Raw genomic sequence first — 23825 nt, forward strand, 5'->3', positions numbered from 1 at the left:
CAGATATTTTGCTGTTTTCTTACATCCAAGGGTAAATATACCTGGGGAAAGTACATGTATATTTTATCCCTTTGACCTGTATTTCATTCTCGGACAGTTTAAAATGATTTAGTAGAGAACTTGAGTAGGTTCTAGTATAATGTTTTTGTCTCTGTCCTCTCACTAAATACCTTATAACTATGTTTATGAACAATTACTGAAGGCTTTAGAAGCAGATATGTGTTGCTCAGGAAATGACCCCATCATAAACACATAAATTAACTGCTTGGACCCCTAATAAATAGTTTGAATGACCAATACAAAATAGAATTTTTTCTCCGTGTATTTTAAATGAAGGTGTCATTTTGACTTACAAAGATATTTTCTCTGACAAAATTTGACAAATATCCAATATTGGAGCTTGTATGTGGTGTAGGAATATATACTGTACATGCTGATATCATTTAATATCATTGTAAAAAATATTATATATGTGCATTTTGGGGGGATTTTTTTTATTATAAATTTCATTAAAATTTTTATAATAAAAAATTAATTTTTATTTTTAATTTCATTTTTATATTTTCAGAGTCAGTATACATAACATTCAAATTTCATGTGTTTATCATTAATAATAAAGATTTTTTACCAACTTAAACTTTACTCAAATACTGCACTAATGGGACATAGAACACAATTAATTTTAGTATATGTTCTCTACATTTGATTCTCAATACTGACCTTTCCACTGTGTGAGAGGCTGGACTGTGAACAGAGCAGCATGTAAACAGAACACAGATTTCACTTCTGGATCATCACCAAGGCCTTATTATTCACTGTGCACTGTCACCAAAATACACACGGAAAACCACACCCTGAGCTCATATTCTCAAGAATAAGCAATTACTTTTAAATTCCTACCAAAAATGCATAAATATAACTCTTCTGTCACCATCAAAATGAGAGAAGTAAAATTTTCTAAAAATAGACTAGAACTACATTGGTGGCTACTGAACTGGAAGTACTAATTGTGACCTGATTCCAAATGAAGGAATGGGGGTGGGTGGGGGTGGCCAAATATGTAGAGTATTCCATGGTACTTAAAAGGTTTGGAAGACTCCTGTCCTCCTGTCATTCAGACCATTAACTGATACTTTGTTATTAATAAATCCATTTGAAATCAGGGAATGTAACATTGTACCAGTTTTAACTATGATGACTTGCAAGGGGAGTCACTCTGGAACAACAAATTAGTATTTTATGGGAAAAAAGATCAATTGTATGAAAAGACTGATTGGAAATTGATTTTCTGCTTGATCCATCTTTATTTTGACACAATAATGGAGAGCTAACAGTGATACAAATTACATTGCTACACTTATGCATGGATTTATTATTAATCCAGTTGCTCAAAAACTGCATAATAAATGTGTTTTTTAATCACTAGTGGATCTGAGTAATGTTTTTTGAACATTTTATTGAAAAATAGAAATATAAAATTTTTTATTTTTGTTCATTCAGAACATTCAGTTTATCAGTTACAGCAGATTTATGTAATGATACAACTTCTGTTCCTTTGGCAAACATTGACTTGATTACACTTTATCTATCTATGTGATATTTGTCATCATGATATTGTGATACATCATGACTGGCAATACCCAGCTCTTTTGCCTCACAACAAACTATTTATTAAAAGTAAAAAATCCTATAAAGATCTTTTTAATAATTACTTAACAGAATCTGACCAAAGTTGACAAAAAAGATTCTGGCAGAACAGTCTGCCAAATTTATAGCTTGTCAATCAGCCATCAAGGATGGCAACTTGCTAAAAATGGGGAAATCTTTTAATGACATCTGCTTAACAGAATTTTAAACTGTTAGGTGGATGCCAACCAGGTGAGTAATCTCGGATCCACTTGGGTTTCTTTTTATTATTTTCTTTGTCTTTTTAGGTTGGTAATTGCATTTACATACATTCATTAAGTTCTTAACTGTGATTCTTGTTTCAGGGCAGAAATGAAGGAAAATAATGAACATGTTTGCCCCATCAATAATGTTTAGAGATTTTGAAGTCCCCTGCATGCTAGCTTCATTTGCACCGGTGATTGAAGATTCTGACAGTAACCACATCAGGTAATAAATCGTAAGGGCTATTATCATAAGTCTGTTGTTTATATGTACTTGTAAAAAAATATACTCTGAGGCAAAATCAGGAACGGAACTTCCAAGTAGGAACAGGGGGGAAAACTCTTGTCAGAAACAGTTACTTCCTGTTGGTACCTTTATGGATCAGTTATTCTATTTATTCTTATCAGTTTATATACATTGTATTGCATTGCTTTGCATTGTATTGTATTGTATTTTATTGTATTGTTGGTTTACATACCTTGTATTGCATTGTGCTGTATTGCAGTATATTGCATTGCATTGCTTTCTATTGTATTGTATTGCATTGTATTGTAATTTTTTATATTTTGGCATGTCATTGCTTTGTATTGTATTTATTGTATTGTGCTATGTTATATTGCATTATATTGTATGCATTTGTGACGTTTGCACGCATTGGGTGGGGTTCTTCCAATATAATTTAATTAAATTATGATGAAAGTTCCACCCTGGCTCGTGAGGTTAGAAAGTTAAATTAGTGACGAGGTAGATTTACAGCTCTGAGCCCCCAGTCAGCTATGCCGACGGTTCAGTTATAGAGAACACGAAGATGAAATTCAATCAATAACAATTTAATAAATTTGATAATTTAAAACGATAACTTCCAATCACTCGTCTTTCCCTCGACCAAGTGACAGCCTAATTCATCCCGTGATTTACAGTGTGAGTTCGATTTTCCCCCGTCCTTGCATCTACTCATCTCTTTCTTTCCCGCTAATTCCTTCCTTCTTTCCGTTCCTCTACCTCCTCCTTCGACTCCGTTTCCCTCTCTACTATCTCCTCCTCCAATTTCGCTCCCAGACTCCAACTTCTCCTGACTTCTCTCCTTTCTTCTCCTTTTCTCCGTCTCTCTATCTGAGACTACGGGACCAAACTGTAACTGGTCTGTCCCTCAAAGCTTCCTGTGAAAAACCACAAGGCGTTAACATATGTTTTATCGAATCTCACCTCACACGATATCGACACTTAATCATCAGATAAGCTATCACGGTTTCTGTCACGCATGCGTACACATCGAAATTCCCACACACTTCTTGCAGGGTAAACAATGGCGTAATAACACGGTATCAGCGAATTGTCATACAGACATCAATACATTGTGTCAGACAGTATATACACATATATATTTAATCTCATCGTACTACAATCTGACAACAATCAGATGCATGTCTGTACATTACACAAATATTCAACAATGGCAAAATCTATAATCACATGAACATATGTGTTAGTCTACTATAAAATACCCACATAGCGAATTACAATATTAACTCTTACGATGGCTAGCAAGCTATATAATTGTTTACAAATATCAACTCATTTCTCAAAATATGCAAACATATTAACAAAACAAGTAATTCTTCGTACTACGATTCAAGTAATAATAAAGTATACATACAACCTACAATTAAAATGCAGTCGCATTCCACAAAGACCGAACAAATAGCTCACTGACCTTATTTGAAGCTCTCTGTACTTAGAATTTCCTGCTCTAAGATTTTCTTTTTTTTTGGGGCACCAGACAGATGCTCCCCCCTCCTAATTTTTAATAAATTATTTTATGTGTATTTGTTTTCCCCCGATGTGTAGTATTGTATTATTTTATCGTATTTTTGTAACGAAAAATAGGATTTGGGTATTATTTTTTTTCATCCCTAGTGTATCTATAGAGGTGTATCTCCGAGAGTGATTTCATTTATCCTCTCGGGTTACTTCCCCTAGTATTTTGGTGACCTTGCTAGGGTCTCCTAAGTCCTGTGTTTGTTATATGATTGTGCTATATGTTATGTGTGCTATAATTGTGTACTTGTTGGGACAGCATTTTCCATCAAATTCTTGTAGTGTCTCAGTTTTCCTATCTAATTCCATGTTTATATTACAACAGAATTTATATTAATTTTGAATTTTGAAGATTGGTGATATTCCCTTTTATTGTTTGGAACCTTAATGATTCTTATGTTTTGTATTAAAATCACCTCTCTATTTATAAGATGAGACTGAGCTTCAGGAGGGGTTTTCACTTTTTTTTTTTGTGTCTCCCCCATGGAGCATGTCTATCTTTTAATTATAAATGATTAGAAAGTTCATCATGATAGAGATAGTTATAATTCAATAATGATTTGTTTTGGGAAAAAAAAAAAAAAAAACATTTTAAAAATTTCTAAAAATTCAAAAAATCTTTTACATCAAAATTGTTAGTATATGAGGATAGACATTCAATATATATTTTAAATTTTATACTGTCTCAAGAGGTTTCTTTTCCAGACTCTTCCATGGGCGTGTTCACTTCGCGTAGCGCCATGTGATGTAGCCCCATGACGTCATTATCCGTACTTTTCCTCTTGAGGGCTTTTATTTGTCATAATTAATGGGTCCACATATTTTTATTGTATTAACTATATAATTTGATATTTTATACAACGTTTCTTTATTAAAATTACCATCCAGATATAAGAGAGATTGGGGTTTAAAGGTATCACTTAAATTTATTTCATCTATTAAGATTTTTCTAATATCAAAAGTTTCCTTACAATTTAAAATAACATACTTTTTTGTATATGGGGCTGTTTTACACAGCGGACATTTTGGCGGTACTCTGACCATATGCCGTCTCGCTACTGCCTCTCCTGTCAACCACACATCATGTATGTATTTGAAGGCGAGGCTTTGTATTTTGAGAGAACCTAATTGGGACCAGTGCCCCCATGCTCTTTTCCAATTGACATATAAATTTTCCTTTTCTACTTTACATTGTATATTTTTGGTAATGTCATTCCGAATCCATTTATATGAAAGTTTCTCATCCATGTCCCAAAATTCTTTTTTATCCCTATATTTAAATAATAAGTCCTTAATGCTCTTAAATTTCTTTGGCGTTTCTAATAATTTCATAAGTTTATTATTTTTATAAATCCCCACCCTGTTTCGTAAAACGAAACCAAGCCAATATATATATATCCCTTCCCACGGTAATTTAGGGTCGTCATTTAGTCATTTAAATCTATTTAAAATATTTGTTATTTTTAAAATTATGGGACTCGGTATCCCTATCCCCCCATTTGTTTTGATTTGTACAGCGTTTCCTTTATAACATAGTGTAATTTAAAGTCCCATATATATTCGATTATCAATTTGTCTATATTATTGAGTATTACATTACTTATGTTGCTAGATTTCATTATATAATTTAAATTTATGTACATATGTATTTTAGCCACTTGGGCTCGTTCCTTTAGACATAACGGCGTGAGAGCCCAGATGTCAACATTCCTTTTTATTTCACTTTACATTTTTTTACAGTTATCTCTCTCTTCGTTTTTCCCAAAGCATGCCCCTAGTGCTTCAACGGTATCTTTAAATACATGGGCTGGTATGGTTGAGTGCCTACCACGCCAGTTGCCTATCTCTAATATCTCTGTTTTATCCTGATTTATTTTCGATCCCGATGCCTGTCCAAATTGTTCGTATTCCTTTATCAAGTGCTCAAAGGATTTCGGATCATCTAAAAAGTTGGTGCAATCATCTGCATGTTGTAGCATTTTCACTTCGTCTTTAATATTTGGAACTTTTATACCTTTAATTTCTTTCTTTAGTTTTATGCTAATGCTTAGCATTTATTACGTATAATAGCATAGATAGTGGACAGCCTTGCCGCACTGATCTTTTTATATCAAATTTTTCTGTCATTGCTCCGTTATTTTGTACTCTATATGTTATATTAGTGTATAGTATTTTGGTCCATTTTCGGAAGGTTTCTCCGAATCCAAGTTTCTCTAGGACTTTCTGTATATAGTTGTGTTCAATTCTATCAAAGGCTTTTTCCTGATCAAAAAGTACCATAGCAGCTTTTTGTCCTTTGTTCTGTAGATAATTTATTATTGTACTTATGTTTAATATATTACTTTGTATATCCCTATTTTTGTGGCCCACAAGTTTGATTTATGTTAATTATATCCCCTATTCCCTTTTTTAACCTATTACTTAGAATTCTACTCAATATTTTATAGTCTATATTAAGGAGGGAGATGGGCCTCCAGTTTTTTAAATCCTCTCTATCCCCTTTTCCTTTATATATCAATATTATAATCCCTTCTTTCATTGTCTCTGACATTTCAATATTTTTTAAAAGAATATTATTGTACAACTATTCGAGAATGGGCAACAACTCTTCACAGAAATTCATACAGAATTCTGCAGAGAGTCCATCTCCTCCCGGTGATGTTCCCTGTGTTATAAAATCATCGCAAAGTTTTTTAAAATCATTGTTAATTTTATCACAGGGAATTTTATCTAGGTATTCATCTATTTTATTCCCTGCTATATTTTGGGATTTATAGAGTTGTGCATAGTAATCTTTAATGTGTTCCATAATTTCCCCCTTTTCTGTTAATATTGTGTCCACTAATTTTAGTTTGTCTAAATTTTTATCTCCCCCCATCCTTCTCTCCTCTCTTTTATACAACCCTTCTGCTTTTTTATATATCCCCGTGTATTTTCCTGCCCTAATTTCCCTTCCCCTACTTTCTATTTTATGTATCTCCTCCAATCTGTTTTTTAATTTGGTTTCTAGGTTATTAGTATTTGGTTTTTGAAGTTGGTGTCTAATTGCTTCCCTTTCCATTATTAGTTTCTTACTTTTTAAGTTGCAATGTTTTATGGCTATTTCTTTAAATTTAACTTTTAGTTTTTCCCATTCCATCATTACATCTATATTTTCACTACTTTTGAAATTTTCTATCTCCTGTTTCACATCTTGTGTAAAATTTACATCTTTTAAAATCGAGTTATTCAGCATCCATCTTCCTTGCCCCCATTTAATCCTGCTTTTTATGTTTACAGTCATATTTATAAGCTTATGGTCAGATATTTTAAAATCAGTTATGTTTGTTTCCTTGTGCATATTTTCATTACAATTGTTACAATAAAATTTATCCAGGCGACTGTCATAAGTATACTGTTTTCTTAGCAAATTTTGTACTCTATATATATCTGTTAATTTGTACTTTTTGATAAAAAAATCCATTTCCGGTTTTATTCTAATATCATTTGTTGCCAAATTTCCCTCCCTATCTATATTTTCTCCCACCCAATTAAAATCACCCCCTATAATTATATTCTTTGTAGCATATTTTTCCATGTATTTAGTTAAATGTTCTAAAAAAACTTTTTTGTTCTCTGTTTGCTGGCATATATATGTTGATTAGATGTATTTCTTCAGTTATAATGTTTAACATCCTACCATTAAAAAAACCTGTCTTCTTCTACCCTATCCCACATTAATCCCCGTTTATTTCTAATTAGTGTTGCTACCCCCCCCCCCCTTATATCTGTATGTACATAATTACTTGTTAATAAAATTCTATCTAAGTGACTTTCATTCCATTTCTAAAACCATTATGTGTTTATTGTATAAAGATAACATCATATATTAGATCCTTTGGAAATTAAATTTTTTTTCCCCTATTTATACCATTTACATTTACAGACAGGAGCTGCAAGTTTTTTCCCTCCATTCCTGTCTCTTACCAGGGTGTTGATTTTTTGTTTATTTTTACTTTACAGATATACTCAGTAATGAATTGTCGGGGTGGGGGGGGGGCACTGGTTTCCCCGCCCCCCCCAGATGAAATTATTGTGTTTTCACTTTCGGCTGTGCTTGTTACTGTTGTTTGTATTGTACTGTTGTATTCTGTAACGCATGTCGGGATAGATTCTGTTGTCTCTTTATTTTCCTCTGTGTCATCCTCCGTTCCAGTGTCATATTCCGTTTCTTGTCCATTCTCTGATTCTATTGGTCCCTTTTCTTCATCCTCACTTTGGCTACCTGGGTCTGTTCCTTCTTCATGAGACTCTATTTCCATATTTTTTCTCTCTTCTTTGTTTTGCTTTCTTCTTGATGTTGATCTTTCCTGGGGTGAAATTGCTTCCGTTTTCCTTTTTCTCCTACCCCTTTTAGGCATGGGTGTTGATGTTAATGGTGGAGTGCTATCCTCCTGCTGGGTTGGCTCTGTCTCCAAAATTTCAAACCGATTTTTCATGGGTATGCCTTCTTCCATTTGTATTTCGGCTCTGCCGGTTTTGTTGGGGCTTAAGTACCCCTTCCATTCTAGGGTCCTGTGCCCGTCAATCTTCGTGATATCAAGTTCTGGGAGGATATGTATTGTTTCTTCTCTCCCCTCCCTAACCTGTTTGATGAGGTTCAATATCTCTTCCGCTTGTTTTTGTTATTGTTGTTGTTGTTGTTGTTGCAGTATCCCTTGCGGGGTTGCATGACCCGCTGTTTTACTCGCATAGGTAGGTGCTTGTGGTCTTATTGGTTCATTTCCCCCTGGACAGTCCCTGGGTCCGTGGCCAGTCTGGTGGCACAGGGGGCATAGTCTGTCCTGCTCGCTCCCTCTGTACCAGGTTTTAAGTCTGAACCCTAGGACTTAGAAAAATATGGGTATTTTCCTAGCATCCTCTCTGCTCACATAAATAAGTCGGTTGCCAGACTTGATTGGGGCAAATCCCCATACGGTTGCCATTTTGTGTGTGATGGTTGTTACCCCCATTTTTTTCCATAGCTTTTCAATCAGCTCTTGGCTGCTGACCCCGACTGGCAGGCCCATCACATGAACCTCTGTTGCTCGTGGTTCATGTTCTGATGAAAGGCGCGGTTCTGTATATTTTTGCCACCATCCCTTTTATAGTTATTTCCTCCCCTTCTAGCAATGCTTCATTTCCTTTAGGTTATAACACATATTTGTTTAGTCCCTCGTTCTGCAATGCTTCGATCTTGCCATTGTCAACACCAGCGGTATGCAGAACCATCAGCACTTCACTTTGCCTTGGTGTATTTGCTGCCCTCTCAAAATCTGTAGTCTGACACCCGGCCAGGTGGTTCACTATCATTCTGTTTTCTTCCATGGTGGTCTGGAAGTACTGTTTGATCTTAGATCCACCTGGGCCAGCTTGTCCCTCCTCCCGATTCATTTCCATTCTGTTTTTTATGTGTACAACCGAAAGTGGGTTGCACACTACTAATACTCCTATACCTAATCTTAAATTTGGTTTTTAAAGCTTAGGAGCCAGACAATGCTCTCAAAATATATGCTAGTTCTATAGAATATCCTAATTAACTGTGATACAAAGGTATAAACAGGCAAAAACAATGTTTGCTACTGTCTATATATATATGTTAAGTACAGCTCACTCTTTTCTGCTGCACTTTAATCCCAGCCGGGATTAATCTTATGCAGCAGGACGGAATAAGTTAAAGTGTTACAATCACCAAATGAACAATTACAAATTACAAAGATATTAGTATAAAAAAAAAAAATTTCTACCTCTCTGTCTGCTATATACAATCCGTTTGCTTTGTTCGCGCCACTGCTATAACTGACTACTTCTCAACAAGGAGTGTAAGATTTTCCCGCCAAAAACGAATGGCTATTTGGAGTTATGCTAATCTCTCCTCTGGGTAATTTCTCTCAGCGAACTAATTCTTGCCGGAAGACGCGGAGATATCATTCTACCCAAATCAAGGTCTCTCCCTATCTCGATTCTGATTGGGTGGTGCTGTGACCCTGTCCGATCGTCTTAGCGGCCAGTTCAACCTGTCTGTCTGTCTGCAGGGAAAAGAAGTTAAGACACTCCCACTTCTTCAGGCAACTTCTTTTGATCTTGGACAAACATTTCCCCACCTGGGTGATAATCGGCTTCGCAACCTAGGTCCGGCTCTCCACTTCTAACCAAGGCAATCTTACGTAATGGATTAGTGGTAGCCTGCGGCAATGTTTAACATCAAACAATGGCTTGTCAGAATTATTTTGATTATACATGTTTCAACTGGGCTACTCTGGGTCGGGGTAAACATGACAGCATTTTATTGTTTTGTATTGTATTTTATTGTATTGCATTGTATTGTAATTTTTTCAGTTTATCCAGCTTTTGGTGATTTTTAAAAAGAAGTTTTTTTGTTTGGTCATGTGTCTCAAATGTTTCAATAGATAACTGTTATACTTGGACTATAAAATAAGTAAACATTTCTCTTTTATCTCAATGAACATCATGCCTCTGTTGTTGAGACAAGGTCATTGTCATTTTAATATTTAGAAAAAGGATTCAGTGAATGCATGGTAATAAGACACGAACCATTTGGGATGAATTGTCATATTCAATTTAGAGATAGTAAATAATGTTGCCATATCTCTATGTTCTTCCACCCTCTGTCTTTCCTTAACTGAAGGTCAGTGTCATATGAAAAACTTGTTCATTTTCATTTGACAAAATTTAATATGGTCATATGTTTTAAACCCCTTAAGGGTTGCTGTAATAGTTTAGCTATAAATGGACTTGTTTCCATTATTTTACATACATTATTTTATATATCTTATTAAAACATTTAATAAAGGTTTCTATTTATATATTTTTGAAAACATCTCGACCATTCAGAGTTTAAAGCAAGAAACTCTGTATTAATGATATGTGTAAATCTATTTTAAATGAGATTTCAAATGACTATTCTACCGGAACATGAACTATGTCAGCAGGCAGCATTCTTGTAAGCAGAGTAGTGAAAACAATATTTTTAAGAGGGTGACTGCAGCACCATGTTGGAAGTCTGATAAACACCATGTTGATTTGGAAGCAGCTACATATTGTTATAAAAGTGTTACAGTGATAATCTCATGGTAATAAGACTGACCATTCAGAAGATTTAACCACGTATACAGATTTTCAAGATGACCATTAAGGCCGCCATCATCATTTTCATAGAGTAATAGCTGCTAACAAAATCTTATAACTATTATTTATGCCAAAAAGTCCCAGAACCAGGAAAAATCATATTTAATATTTTGTACATTTCTTAAAAACGGCTGTTCCATTAAAACATACATGGGACCCAGAGAAGGCACCTTTAAAGTGGAGTACCCACCCATAGATGCAATTTATCATTTCTTATCATTTTAATATGAACTCACTGAAACAAAGTTCCCTGGCATATATTTAAAAAAAACTTTCTTCCCTCTGTCCCATGTATGTTTTAATGGAACAGCCATTACCATTTATCTTATGTTTACAGCAGTCTTGAAAAGGGCTGATTGGTAGAATTTGTACTGATTTTTAAGGCAGTCAGCATGAATATGTACAGTAGTCAAATGAGATCTTAAGGTTTGAACATTTTCCAAACTGTAGCTGAATGTACATGACAATGTTGTATGAAAATTTGACCTAATGTTTTCCTTATGTGAACATGAAAAGCATTGACCTCAAGCTTAATTTTGAGGAATAAGATTTTAACCTAATTTAATCAATTGTGATCTGCATTTAATCCTGACATTAGAGACCTAAGAATATCAGAAAGGCATTTTATGATCTATGCGACCCAAAGACCTGGAACTATAATTTTCATCTTCTAACATGTTACCCAAACAACCCACCAAATGAAATTTTCAGTCTTTGTCACCAGTCTAACTTGTTATAAGGCAAAAGATATGGGTTTCTGGTCAGCCAACTATACCTATTTTTCGGTAAAATTATATAAACAAATATTTTTTAAATTTCAAAATTTATTTGTGCATCTAAATGAGCCAGTTTTGCCCATTACTTGAAAGTGCTTAGTACAGTGTACATATATACTAATCCTGCTATTATATATATATATATATATATATATATATATATATATATATATATATATATATATATATATATATAATGTTTGAAAATATAAAAAAAATTAAATCCTCAAAATTGATTTGTGCATCTCATTGAGCTGGTTTAATCCAGTACTTGAAGCAATTAGAATATTATATATTACTCATCATAATATATATAATGGTTTTTATATATAAAAAACTACGTACCTATCCTAATTTTAAAACCAGTGCAATAGGAAACACATTTTTTTGTGTGCCTAATATGATAGGGTTTAACATAATTCATGAGTAGTGATTCATTTTAGGTACTATTTTGTGTATTTAACTTATATTATGTGTTTGACCTTTGTCTGTGATTGAGGTAAAGTAGTCAGTGCCAGATTACCAAATAGGCAGAGTAGGCACCGTCCTATGGGCACCACACCTTTTAGGGGTCCCGCAACAATAATATTGATAAAACTTACTAGGAGATAATTTGCAATGGGGGGGGGGGGGGGCAAGATTTTGACTGCCCAATGACTGCCTAAGGGCTTCCACAGGGTTTATTCCGGCACTGAGAGTAGTTCTGGTCTAACCTAATTTTTGTCATGGTTGTACATTATAAGTAAGTTGTTTGCTGATATTAGAGTTCAAACTCCAGCATTATTTACAAACTTAGAATGTTTTTTAAGCCTGACCTTGTTTTCAAGCTTGTAAGTTTTAGATGACAGTTATTATATAAAAATTAGGTAAACAAAATTGTTAATTCCTGTTTTAATATCAGTCTTTGGGAATCTAAATCAGAGCTTTTAGTTGTGCTAAGATATAATTTGCAAGGAATTATATATTTGAAGATTATTCATTGGGTTTACAAAGTTCTCATTAACATTTTGTTTTAAAAACCCACTATTTTGGGATTAATGTGAATTCATTCAAAGACATTATGGATTATATCTTTGTGATACATGAAGACTATTGGTACATCGTGTCATTGAAGACTATTGGTACATCAGTAATTCATTCAGAAAATTCTATACTTTTGGACTTTTGATAAAATATAGCTTATATGGGATATAATTCACAATACTGTATGTTCCTCATTTATGTTTACTATGCATCTTGGATAAATAAATTTATTTGGATATTTATTTAAAAAATTGATTTCATTTCTTTATTTGCTCAGTTTAAAACTGTAAAGTCGTAATAGTTTAATTTTATTTTCTGTATTGTGTAGAGGTAATCAAACTACCTTAAAATTTATGTTCTGGAATCTGATAAATCTATTTAAAGTCCCAGTTTTAATAATAAATTTATATTACCTCAAATTGTGATTATCAGTTTGTAATATATTTACCCCTATGCCAGACGCTAATGCAGCAAGTGATATTTTTGAATTGGACTACAGGTCCAGTTGTTATCACTGCATGAAATTGCAAATTTATGCCCGCATACATGTGACATAATGGCAAGGTTTAATCCAGTTTTTGTACCATTCTATGCTTGGTCTTTTTGTCATAAAGAGCTTCATGCTGCCATACAGGTGAATAATGGATCTTGTCAACTTTTAGAGATATCAGAATTTTAGGAAACCTCTACCAGGTACCTGTTGATCCTAATGATTGGTTACCCGGATCTCTGATCAAAGAGAAATTGTATTAACCTAGTTTATTGTCTATATGGTGTACCGGTAATCAAATTAACTTAGTTTATTGTCTGTATGGTGTACAGGTAATAAGATTAATTTGTCTGTATGGTGTACAGACAATCAAATTACCTTTATTGTCTTTTAACTATGGTCAATCTATTTAGAATTTAAATTTATTTCTTGAAACATGTTTGACCTATTTGGCAGATATTAATTATGTCATAAACAATTGCCAATCATGTACATATACATAATATGACATAGTTTAGCAGATTATATATATATATAATGTAAGAAGTCTTTAATTATGCCAGTCAGGTGTCTTTTAATATTGGACAAATGATGCTGATCTAATATGGAAAAAAGAAAAACAGATGTCTTGAAACATTAGTTTAAATTGCCTGTGCAAGTATCTGCATATGAAAGAAATTTCTACATAATGTATCCTATCAAACAAGATTTTTTGGCCAACAGCTGCAACATTTGACTTAAAAACATATACCAAACAGCTGAGCATCCTCAGGCTTACTTGGGCCTCTTGCCTCTTTTTTTTTTTTCGTTTTAGGTTGATAGTTGCATTTATACTCTTTCAATAAGTTCTTAACTGTGAATCTTGTTGCTGGGCAGAAATGAATCAAAATAATGGTATAATATTTGAAAAACTTGACTTTTTTGGGATGTGGTGGCTTGCTGCTGCATCCAGTAAAATTCACAAACCTGAAGCACAGAATATCTTAGTGATCTGCCATGGTATAGCTTGTCTAATAAACATCTACCAGTCCTTGCCTGTAAAAATACATCCTTTCACTTGGTTATATCTGTCAACATATCAGAACCTTGGCTAGTGAAGATGAAAAGTCCCAGAAGCATGAACTATTATATTTACTATTTTGTACATTGCTTCTGAATGATTAGTTATGTCTGTGATAGATTATTGGAAAGGGCAGATTGGTAGAATTTATTTTGATTTCAGGACAGTGTGTCCAACCTAATACACTGTTGCTAGAATGTGATAGGGTCTAACAGAAGCCATGTTGATTGTGTGTGTGTGTGTGTGTGTGTGTGTGTGTGTGTGTGTGTGATTTAAATTTTTAACATGGCTTTAACAAATTTTCAGTCATGTCACTACGATGTCTGCAGTGTGGCTGTTTATAGTGATGTCTAGCATCGGGCATCATGCCACAAACATGTAGCATCATATCCCACACAGTCACATTCTCCTGACACCAGGCTGACCAATCCTAACACTAACCTCTTAATGCTGAAAACCTAGTGAGGCAGCTGTTAGTACCATTTTTTAAGTCTTAGGTAGACTCAGCTGTATCTGAGGTGACACTCTAACCACTAGGCCACCCGAGCAGTGAAAACCTTGTTGATAACATATTCTTGGAAATGGTAAAAAAATTGACTTTTTTTTAATTACATAAGGTTTGACTATTTTCTGAATTTCAGTCAAATGAGAGAATTGTAAACAAAAAACTTGAGTTTTGTTTTCTTTATGTGAATCTGAAAATCATAAATCTAATTTTATCAGTTTTGACCTATCGGTTTTTTATGTATGTTTCTTGTTCTTTCCTCTATGTTAAAATATACCTACTTTCAACTTTAAATCACATTACTGCGGAAAATTATTGATAAACAGAAGCCATGTAGATTTTTTGGTTATGCAAGGGAAGTGACTCTGGTATTGTGGTAATACTGAAAATATATTTTTACAATGGTATATACCTTGTCCTTATGTTGGTAACTTGATGTACATGTTACACAAAGTGTAAATCAAATTGAAAAATGGATGCTACTTCCAAAGCACATATTCTTATACCTGTTTCATTAACTTGTCAGAATATTAAATGCATCTGTAACTACCTGTGACGGGGGAATAGAGCTGGAATTGTCAGTGAGAATGGACACCAAAATAAGCATAAAGTGTACACAGACTGTTTAATGAACTCCCAGTGTTCCAGTGAAAAGTAATAGATTTATTTGAGAGCATCAAGTACGGGCATGTTAAGAAACAGTGATATTCAATTTAATGGATGCAATTTTTAAATAGTGTAATTGCCAAAAATTCACAGATTTTCTCCAAATCAGCTGGTGATAGAAAACTTGTAAGTCATGGTCATATAGTGTATATAGGATAAGTATGTGATAGGTGGCAAAAAATTACCAAAATCTTCAAATACCACGATACCATAGAAATTGAGATAATATAGGAAGCTACTATACTTTTATTGCCTTTACAGGTAATCAGATTACCTTTATAGTGATGTTTTGGAATTTGATGACAGGTCTAATTGTTATAACAGGACAAGGTTTGCAAAAAAGTCATGGGTATTGATGTTTAGAATGATTGTCTATGGTGTACAGGTAATTAAAGTACCTTTATTGTCTATATTCTTGTCAGTCTATTTAGAGCCGCAGTTTTAATTCTAAACATCACTTATTTAAACCAGGATATATTAAAAGTCAGTGAAATTCTGCTCTAGGTACCGTATTTCACATACTATCTATACATTGTGGAAAAAAAAGATTGAGTGAACTTCATAAGATGATTTCTCATGAGATGAAGATTATACCAACAATGTTATAAAGAATGGTTTCATCATATGTATGTACATAGCAAGAATCCTAGCTATATATACTGGTGATGAAAGCGGGGAACATATCACAGTGTAACAGCATTCTGTTTAAACCTTGCTCAGTTACAGAGGCATCAAAAGTCACTGCAAACTTAAGTTTCAAACATATTGTCTGATAAAAGGGTTTACTACCAAATAAAATCCAACATAGTCAAAGACAATAAGTTTGTATTTTTACTGAAATGAATAAAATATATTAATATTGAAGAAAGTGTTCAGATATCTTTGTTTTCTTCAAGATACTTATCATCATTTTAACTGATTTCAACATTCCCACTTCCATCTCATTCCAGCCATCAGAAAGACAGTCCAGTGGAACTTGAAAACATTTCCATTTGCTTGCGTGAGAATGTCTTTTATTAGAAAAGAGACACCAGAGTAAGTGAAGTTTGACTAAAACATTATGACTTTAATTTGAGAAAAAGTGTCAGTATTGACTGCCAAGTGTGTGAGATATTCCTGAAACTCTGACTTTCATTCTGATGATAGTCAGCATCTGAACATTCTACACAGCGCCGTTATTTAGGCAGTAAGACCTTGAGCCCAAAACATAAATACAGGATCAGTGTCCATGTTTTACATTATAGGACTAGAATGTATATCAACTACAGCTAAATGTTAAGCTTAGAATAGTGGCCGTGTAAGCCCAGATGTTGACAAGTTCCCCAAAATAGTATGTATTCCAACTGTAACTTGAGCTGAGTATAGTGACCTTCCTAAGCTTAATATAGATTTAGAGAAGAAGTTCAAGCCAAGTGTGGTATGACAGTGAGCATTAAACTAAGTTTGCAGTTTGCAGTCGTCTAGACTGAGAATTCCTAATTGGTTTTACATGCATGTTGTAACCACTTCGGTGGCCTAAGTGGTTAGATCATCCACCTCAGATGAGGGAGGTCATGGGTTCGAATCCCGGCTGAGACATACCAGGCACTTATAACAATGGTACTAGCAGCTGCCGCACTTCATGCTCAGCAATAAGAGGTTTATGTTAGGACTGGTTGCCCAGGTTTCAGGATAATGTGACTGGGTGGGACATCATGCTACATGTCTGCAGCATGATGACCCAGTGCTAGACATCACTATAAAACTGTCACACTGCAGACATTGTAGCAGTTTGACTGAATTATTTTAAAGCTACATTAAAAATCCAGATCACATACACACATGCCTTCTATAAGGGAGAGTGTATTACATTACAATGTTGTTTGTCTTTCCATTACTAACCGCACAATAATTTTAGTTGTCTACCATCTACAGTTAACAAACTTGATGGATGGCTTGTACTTCCGATAAGAAATAGCCCTGTTGACTTTGGCTCAAAAGATCAAAAGTTCAGGTTTAAAAGAAGGACATTGTTTATGAATAATACCTTGAATTCTTTATTATCATCTGTTGCCAAGCTTTGTGGATATATTGTGTTTACTTCAAGAAAGAACCTATTTATGTCAGTGTCAAGGTCACAGTGACTAGAAGAAAAGAAGTGATTTATGGATTTATGCACAATAACTTGAGTTGTCAAACAATCTATATTGAACCAACTTTGTGGATGGCTTGTACTTGAAATATAGTAGAACCCTGTTTTTTTTTTATTTAGTTCAAAAGATCAAAGGTCATGGTCACTGACTGAAGGAACAAAAATGGTGTCTGCACAATTACTTGAGTTCCACTACATCTGCTTTTTGTTTAAGCATTGTAAATGGCTTATGTAACAGAGAATCTTTAGAAAGAATCTTTTCGTGTTCAATCATTTAACAAAATATTCAAAGCTGAGTTGTTGTGACTTGAAGAAGTAAAATGGTTTCTGTATGAGAACATTAAACTGTTTTTTAATGTTGATGTGAGCACCTAAAATTGATTGGCAAATAAACAATGCCTTATTTTGTTGTAATAGTGTTTAAATTAAATTAGTGATGATACAAATATAAATCATGAAAGTAAACAAATCTTTCTCAGAGTTTGATTGGACAATATTTTCAGACTGTCAATGTGCCATAAGGATAATAATTATATTTTAAGTACATGTGATTACTACAGGACACTACAGTATCAGTACAGAATGTTTAAAATTGTGCACAAAAGTATGCAGGTTCATAAAAAATTAGGTGGCAGAGTCTGTTTCCATTATATGGCAGGGACCCAGAGTGGCCACGTGGTCTGATGTGCTCATCATTACAGATCACTGCCATCTCACCTCTGTCTGCCTGGGTTCGAGTCTCAGGTTTGGCCAATGTGGTTATTTTAGAAAGCTTGCCAATAGCTTCTTGTGGTTCGTTGGTTCTTTCCAGGGTTTTCCTGTGTTCTTCCTCCACCATTAATACTGGCCACCATGTATAGCCTATCTTGTGCTGAACAATGGCATTAAACTGCACAGTAACAACAACTTTTCATGGCAAATAGACTTGTGATGAAAATGATGCTATTGCAAACAAGAAGAAAAATTTTTAGTGGAAAGTTCCACTTTACTGGTGATATTTGAGAGCCAGGACTTAAAGCTTGTGTGAATTCATCTTGACAACAGTTAAGATCTGCATTCTCAAGCAATATGTATTTGGGTATCAAACATGTAACATTATCAATTGATCTATTCTATGGAGACCCTGTAATATGCCACCTTTATGTCATTGTGTCAGCGCTTAAGGCTTTAACACTGTTTACTAATTAACATATTTATTTCAAATTACCTTTTTGCACATATATTGCTTGGTCTAGTTTTTCAGTTCTCATCTGTTTCATTTAATCATGGTAATAGCATATATATATATATATATATATATATATATATATATATATATAGTGCAGTGTAATGCAAGGTGTTTATTTATGTTTCTTTGGTAGGAATGAAGATGCTATTCTACTTGCAGAAGAAACTACATGTACAAAGCATGTTAAGTGATCATTCTTGGGATTGAAAATAAATTGATGATTTTGTTTATTCTGGTTTATGGTTGATGCATTTTGTTTTTAAAATCTGTAGGGGAGTGGGGTACAAGGAGTTGGGAATACTGTTATAGTTCCAATATGTTTGTTCTTGTTTATATTTCACTATACAATTAATCTCATGTATTTTGTTCAGTTTGGTTTTATGCCCAACCAGGATAGTAGCAGGGTCATATAGTGTTACTTTCTTATCTCCAATGATCTGTCAGTTCATCTGACCTTGGTTAAAAAGGTAAATTGGTCTAGTTGGTTGTAAATGAAAATGGTGACAATCAGACTGCCAGTATGACCATCCCAATGGCCATATGAAAAATCTTATTATAGCTACTTCCCCCAGATGGTGGGTCTTATCAATAGTATGCTTTTAACAGAAGACTTTGTATGATTTACAGTTGTTCCTAAATGAAGATGGTGTGTGTTTTGAATTAATTATGGCCAGAATGGCAGCCAGTCTCTAAATCTTGTTCTTTTTACTCAAACTGAAAGTTATATTAGCAACAAGGTTTTCACCATAAGATGTCTTGCAATGTTTTGTCGGTCCTAAATTAAAATGGTACTGATTTGACATCCAATATGGCCACCCTAAAAATCTTGTTACAGTATTGCTATGGAAAGTCATCAGAAAGGTTTTCGTCTAAATATTTCTTAAGGTAGATACTTGGTCCTAAATGAAAGTGATGCAAATTGACCCTGAATATTTCCATCATGGTGGTCATCTTCAAAATCTTTTTATCTCTATTGCTCCAAATGGATGCCTATCGTATTTACCGTATATATTAGGACAAAATAAAATTTAAAAAAATTCCTATTCCAGATCTTACAGTGCAACATTTTTTCACCAAGGTCACCTGTCCCAAGACTTAAGAAATGAAATAAATTTGTATTGCATTTGTGCTCCACCCCCACTGCACGTTGCAATAAAATAGATAAATAAAATGCTTATTTAATAATTAAAAGAAAGAAACTAACCTTGTATTGTTATCATTTATTCCTTTGTTTTCAACACAAGCATGAAAGAATGATATATATCCACGAAATCCATATAATTATGTAGTGTAGGCTCCCATACTGTAGAATGCATTGCTTATGTCTGATAACACGCTACATTGTTCATTGACATGAACACTGAGAAACAAATTGTGTGTGGTTGTGCTCAAAGGTTTGAATATGTTGTCCAATTGAAAACTGGATCCAACAAAATCGCAAAAGCAAGAGGGAAATAATCTACCGATATCTTGAAGACAACTGTCATTCACTCATGACACAGTGTTAGGTGCAAAATAATCAAGATTGAATTATATCCAGGTCTACTGTATGACGGTATCTCAGAAATAAAAATCATTGTTTGAAAACACATTCACTCAAGTGTAAGTGACAATCTTTTTGCCAGCATGGGTTACAAATTTGTTATTACAATTTATCTGCAGACATCAATGCTCCTTTGTATGAATTATAACTACAGATACTAAGCACATAGAATCCTGGGTAGTGAATAAACAGAAGTGGCATTGAGCAGTAAACTCCTTCTTTGAACCCACTGACAGGAATCAAAGACAAAGGTTTTTTTATTACAAAGCAAGCTGGCTTCGGAGGACAACTTTGATTACATTTTTTTTTTAAAGGATATCAATACAAAGGTTATTTTATTGCAAAGCAAGCTGACATAGGAAGCCGACATTAGATTCTTTCAAGTTAGAAGATGTTTGTTTGTTTTTGAATATACAAAGATTGCCAAGATATGGAAACAAACTTAGGTTCCTTTTATCAGTATTCATGGGAATTTTGAAAATAAATTGAATCAAAGGAAAAAAGTTAAAGTGACACAATATGGTACTTCATGCATGGACATCAATGACCCAGCATCACCCAAAATATTTAAAGAAAATAAAGTCATGTGATGAATTTGTGAAGGCCAGAAGAGAAGCAGATGATTTTGCAAATGAGAGGGAAATAATCAACCAATATATTGAAGACAACTACCATTAATGCATTACATGGTGTTAGGTGCAAAATAACCAAGATTGAATTATATCCAGGTCTTCTGTATGGAAGTATCTTGCAAATAAAAATCATTATATGAAAACACATTCACTTGAGTACAAGGGACAATCTTTTCACCAGAAGGGGTTACAAAAGTATCATCACTATTTACCCGCAGACATCAATGCTCCTCTGTATTAATTATAACTACAGATGCCAAACACATCAAAGCCTGGGTGGGGAATTAATAGAACTGGCATTAACCAGTAAACTCCTTTAAAATCCTTTGAACTTACCGAAAGCCGACCCAGGAAGCTGACTTTGGACACTCTGAAGCCATTTTATTTTTAATAAAAGGATATTAATACAAAGGCTATTTTATTGCAAAACAAGCTGACTTTGGATGCCGACTATGGATTCCTTTTAGTGAGCCGATTTTATATTTCTTTGTTTGAATATACAAAGACAGGCAAGATATGGAAGCAAACTTTGGTTCCTTTTCACCTGCATTCATGGGAATTTTGAAAATAAATTGAAACAATGGAACAGTTTTTAAAGGGACACAATATAGTGCTTCGTGCATGGACCTCGATGACCCAGCATTGCCCAGAATATTTGGAGAAAATAAAATCATGTGATGAATTCGTGAAGGCCAGAAGAGAAGCAGATGATTTCACCAACAATATGATCATCACCATGGATGAATTCTAGTGTGCTTTGATCGCATACCTGGACTGACTGATGATAGGATGGGGTCAACAGTGTGAGAATTAGCAAGACTTCTGCATATTTGAAAAAGATGACTTTAGTCCTTGCAGTTTCCGTTTCAGGTGATGTGTTGCCTCTAACAATTTTTCACGGTATGAAAAATTATTCATGTACCAAAAGAATGGATCGAATGTGTGCAGGAGAAGGGTTGTGTTGATGAGATGCTGCTGCAGTGGATTAAAGAGTTTTGTCTCAAGCACAGTTTTATATTTTTTTAAATAAAATTTTAGTTGGAGTGCATTTTTCGACTTTAATTTTTGAATGTTTAAAAGGTGTCCCACAACTTACAACTCGAAAAAAACAATGTGTCCCAGAACATACAGTGCACAAAAAAATTAATTTTAGGATTAATTTGTGTGGTCCCAACAAATATGGTGTCCCAACATATACAGAAAATACGGTATTTCAACATGGAGTTTTACCAATAGACTTAAGATACCTACATGGTCCTGAATACAAATCGTACCAATCAAACATCCAATGTTGCTGCCAGGATAGCTGTCTAGAAAATCTTGCTGTCACTTCTGTGCCTGAATGGATGGTCATATTCACATGGGTTTACATCAAAAAGGCTTCCAATGATGTCTGCTTGGTTCTAAATGAAAATAATGTTAATCTGACACCCAATATATATATATATATATATATATATATATATATATATATATATATATATATATATCCACTACTGCAACTAATGGTTCCAATTCCTAATGGCAACATTTAAAAAAAGACTTATCAATAAAACAACTCAGGATAATTTGAAAAAATGACTGAAAGTATTATCCTGGCATGAATGGCTTTTTAGTTTATACACATTATGATGATCCTTTAGCAAATTTGGTTGCCATTTCTAAAATAGAGAACCAGCTGGTACTAAAATTAGTAAACCTTAAAACACCAGTAGAAAACCCATGTTAGTGCAGAAATTGATCAAACATGACTGTATTCTGTCAGGAAGACCTTACAAGTTTGTACAAATGATTGTGATCTGCCATCAAAATTAGTCAGCACTACACAAATATAGAAGAACAAAAACATTTCCAAAACCACTTATTAGAATTCTAGCAAACTTGTTAGAAAGTGTCCTGGCATGACAACACATCAGGTTTGTACAAATGATGCATATCTACAATCAAATATGACTGATATTATAAAAATGTAATTTTTTATAAAAAATTTGCGCTAACTGAGGAATAGAATTATAACCAATTTTGACCAATTCTAACCAATTTTGACAGAAAACAGCCCGTAAGATAACAACCTTTTAGATTTATACAAATGATGTTGAAATACCATCAGATATAGTGGCCATTATAAAAATATCCCCAAAATTATATAAACACATCCTGGCATAAAGACCTTTCACATTTGTATAAAGGAATGCCAATCATTCATCAAATATGTCCACTGTTACTGAAAACAGAAAAACTTTAAATGACTTCTCAAAGACCACTGAACTGTATTTGACCAAGTTTGACAGAAAGCATACTGTGATTCTCTTAAAATAAGTAACAAAAAAGAGTGAAGACAACAAACTTTGTAAAATGTAACAAATAATTTATTTACTTTGAATACAAATTGAAAAAATGAAGAAGATAACAAGAAGTTATGGTTTTACAAATTAAATCCAAAAATAATCCAAGATTTAAATCAGAAGCCCTATCAGTGAAGAAAGTTCTAAGTGAATCTCAGTTCAAATTCCAATGAAATTCAAGATGAAAGACTGTAATACCTAATCTGAAGACAATTTTGAAGAATGAACCAGAATGACAGAACTCTATCACCAGACTAAAAAATTATCTTCATTGAAGTTCTGTCAAACATTAGTTTTACTTTTGACTTGAATTGCTGGATGCCAAATTCAAGCATAACTAGCTGGAAAATTCAACGCATACAGTTTGACCCTTGATCAGATTGGATAGATTTGGGAAGGGCAAATTGAGCAAAAAAATCTTTATCAAAGGTTTTACTATTGTTTTAGTTTTAATATTCTTCATAGGAATTGTCTCTGGGAATCTTGTTGACACACACATTATGGTCAACCAGTATTGGTTACCTGATTTGGTTTTAGGTAATGGGCCAACA

At 33.8% G+C, this 23825-nt stretch overlaps 1 protein-coding gene across 2 annotated transcripts in view; it reads left to right on the forward strand.

Annotated features, from left to right (window-relative positions):
- Window positions 1-23825, forward strand: part of LOC149782457 (uncharacterized) — a 177500-nt gene that overhangs the window by 74796 nt on the left and 78879 nt on the right. For both annotated transcript variants that reach the window (XM_089933876.1, XM_089933877.1), the window contains 2 exons: window positions 1992-2115; window positions 16346-16430. The gene's annotated coding sequence lies outside the window, so the exon portion shown is untranslated. The remainder of the gene's footprint in view (window positions 1-1991; window positions 2116-16345; window positions 16431-23825) is intronic.

The sequence above is a fragment of the Sinohyriopsis cumingii genome, chromosome 15 (genome assembly GCF_028554795.1).
Source record: "Sinohyriopsis cumingii isolate HCF-2022 chromosome 15, ASM2855479v2, whole genome shotgun sequence".
Taxonomy (NCBI): domain Eukaryota; kingdom Metazoa; phylum Mollusca; class Bivalvia; order Unionida; family Unionidae; genus Sinohyriopsis; species Sinohyriopsis cumingii.